The sequence below is a fragment of the Mus pahari genome, chromosome 11 (genome assembly GCF_900095145.1).
Source record: "Mus pahari chromosome 11, PAHARI_EIJ_v1.1, whole genome shotgun sequence".
In the NCBI taxonomy this organism is placed as follows: Eukaryota; Metazoa; Chordata; class Mammalia; order Rodentia; family Muridae; genus Mus; species Mus pahari.
In genome coordinates this window covers 62,636,405-62,639,178 of record NC_034600.1, presented here as the reverse complement: position 1 = coordinate 62,639,178, position 2,774 = coordinate 62,636,405, and the positions used below count along the sequence as shown (strand labels likewise).

Genomic DNA, 2,774 nt, shown 5'->3' with positions numbered 1-2,774 from the left:
GCTATTGGATGGAACACAGGGCCCCCAATGGAGGAGCTAGAGAAAGTACCCAAGGAGCTGAAGGGGGATGCAACCCTGTAGGTGGAACAGCAATGTGAACTAACCAGTACCCCCTGAGCTTGTGTCTTTAGCTGCATATGTAGCAGAAGATGGTCTAGTCATCCATCATTGGGAAGAGAGGCCCCTTGGTCTTGCAAACTTTATATGACTCAGCAGAGGGGAAGGCCAGGGCCAAGTAGTGGGAGTGGGTGGGTAGGGGAGCAGGGACGGGGGGAGGGGGTGTATAGGGAACTTTCGGGATAGCATTTGAAATGTAAGTAATGAAAATAATAATAATAATAAAAGAGTACACATAGAGGAACTCATGGTACCAGCTGCATGTGTAGCAGAGGATGGCCTTATTAGGCATCAGTGGAAGCAGAGTCCCTTGGTCCTGTGGAGATTCAATGCCCAAGCATAGGGGAATTCTAGACTACTGTGACAGGAGTGGGTTTGTAAGTGTGGGAGCACCCTCATAGAAGCAGGGGGAGAGGGGATGGGATTGGGGGTTTGTGGAGGGGAATTGAAGAAGGGGGATAATATTTCAAATGGAAATAAATAAAATAAATAAAATTTTCACCTTTTAAAATTTACTTTTTAGACTTAGATAGCAATCAAAATCTTTCATAGATAAATATATCAAAGCTGGAAAGCTACAACAATCAAACATGAATTTAATTATCAGGCCTCCCATTTTGCCATGTATTGAGTAAGCAATTTCAAGTAAATTAGCTTGCTAGAGCTTTGAGAAAAAGAAAAGAAAAAGAACTTGGAAGCAGAACGTTTAGTTTTGAGTTCAGTAATGTGAGCCAAGTCAATTAACCTTGTTGAATTGTAGTGTCTTTATTTATGGATGATTAGAGGAGAACTTCCTCTGCACTCACTTTGTAAACTGCAAAATAACCTAAAACAGTACTGCCGTGACATATAAATGTAATGAATGCATCAATAATGTTTAAAGTCAACATAAGCAACCCAAAACAGGACCACAATTAATCTGAATTTTTACTTATCCAAATATTTCCAAAACTTTCTTTTAGTATGCTTTCCAATCAAAGATATTCTTGAGAAGCTGCCAACCTTTTCTCCCTTATTATCCTTGAAATTCCCTGGGCATATTATATTTAAACTTTATCTTTGTTGCCAGGCTCATCTCAAATGACCAATAGTTTGACTGGGAACTCACAGCACCTTTACTTCTGTGTTTCTTATGTCACTTTTCCATGGTTACAAATCTCGATTTAACGCTAATAGATTGCAAAGCATTGAGATTAGTAAAGTGCATTTTGGGGAGCAGTAATTAAGAAGGACAATCTGCCATCTATCTGCATAGCACCCTAGGATGGGCTGGGAATCCAGATGGAATAAAAAAGATTTGGAAGAAGGCAGTAAGTGCAGATATTCCCTTCGCTCCTTAGGCACTGTGACGTGAGCAGCAGTATCAGGCTTTCCTGTCTGGATGCTCTGATAGTGTGAGAATAAATCTTTCGTCACTTAGAAAAGAAACAAAGGAAGATACAGTCAGAACTTTCTGTGTTAGTGTAGAGATAGCAATGCTAACTTCATATAATTACCTCACGTAATTTGATTGAAATGTCCTACTTACATAAAGGATATTAGGCACTATTATAGGATATAATATCTACTAGGATTAGAATGATTCATTAAAATTTTACAATCTTATATGAAGAAAATTTTAGGAGTAGGAGATAAATATAATCAAAACACGTTGTATAGATGTATGGAATTCTCAAAGAATTAATAAATTTAATAAAATAAAAGTAAAAAACTGGCACCAACTGTGCCTCTATGGAGCCTGTAGTAGCCCTTCTAGGTGGCCTTGGGAGAGGCCGAGGTGGGCAGCATGGGCACCCCAGGTGACAAGAGCCCAGGCAAGACAGCCCTTAGCCCTGCTGAGGAGATGGTGTGGAGTCCTGAGGTGGAGGTGTGCCTCTTCCACGCCATGCTGGGCCACAAGGCTGTGGATATGAATCGACACTTCCACATGTTTTATAATCCAAGACAAATTCAGCCAGAATATTGGGCGCCAGGTTCCATGCACGGTGATCTGGGGCCATCTGAGCACTACATACAATATGCAAGCACTGCACCACGAGTCTGAGATTCTTTCATTCCCAAATCCAGAGAGGAACGTTAATCCTTCTGGATGAGATCATCCAGGAAGTTCGAGAAGGAAAGGTGATCATTGAAGAAGAAATGAAGGAGGATGTGGGTTTCCACAGTGGGGCTGTTGATGCTTTTTCATAATCAGGGTGCTTGGGGAAAGCATTAGGAAAATCCGACAAATACAATCAGAAGAACTCCTCAGACTTGGGGTGCAAAGAACGGGCAGACAAGCAGAAGCACAACCTGGTCACTGACAAGGCCCTGACTGACAACAGCAATCCCTCCAGCCCCAGTGCTGCCAAGAGGTGTCGCACATAGACACCCCAGCCTCAGATGGTCACAGAGATGCTCCAGCTGCTGCCTGTCTTCAGGTCCCTGGGTGAATGTGGCCATCTAGCTTCTGTTGTTATGAGGCCTCCAGATTGGTCCAAAAGACCAGCAAAACTGGTGCTGGATGGCGAAGCAGCCACTTGCGTTCTCCTGATTGGTTCCCTTAAGCCCAGAGTGTGTGGAGAAGAGCAGGTGCATGGGGCCAGAGGACCAAGGGTCCGCAAGCAATACCACGTCACCCTTACTGTCCTCAGTGGCCATGCATCCTCCCTGGGTGC

The 2,774-nt window shown here is 43.2% G+C and overlaps 1 pseudogene; it reads left to right on the top strand.

Annotated features, from left to right (window-relative positions):
* Positions 1-2,484, top strand: part of LOC110328908 — a 111,954-nt pseudogene extending 109,470 nt beyond the window's left edge.
* Positions 2,485-2,774: the final 290 nt, after the last annotated feature.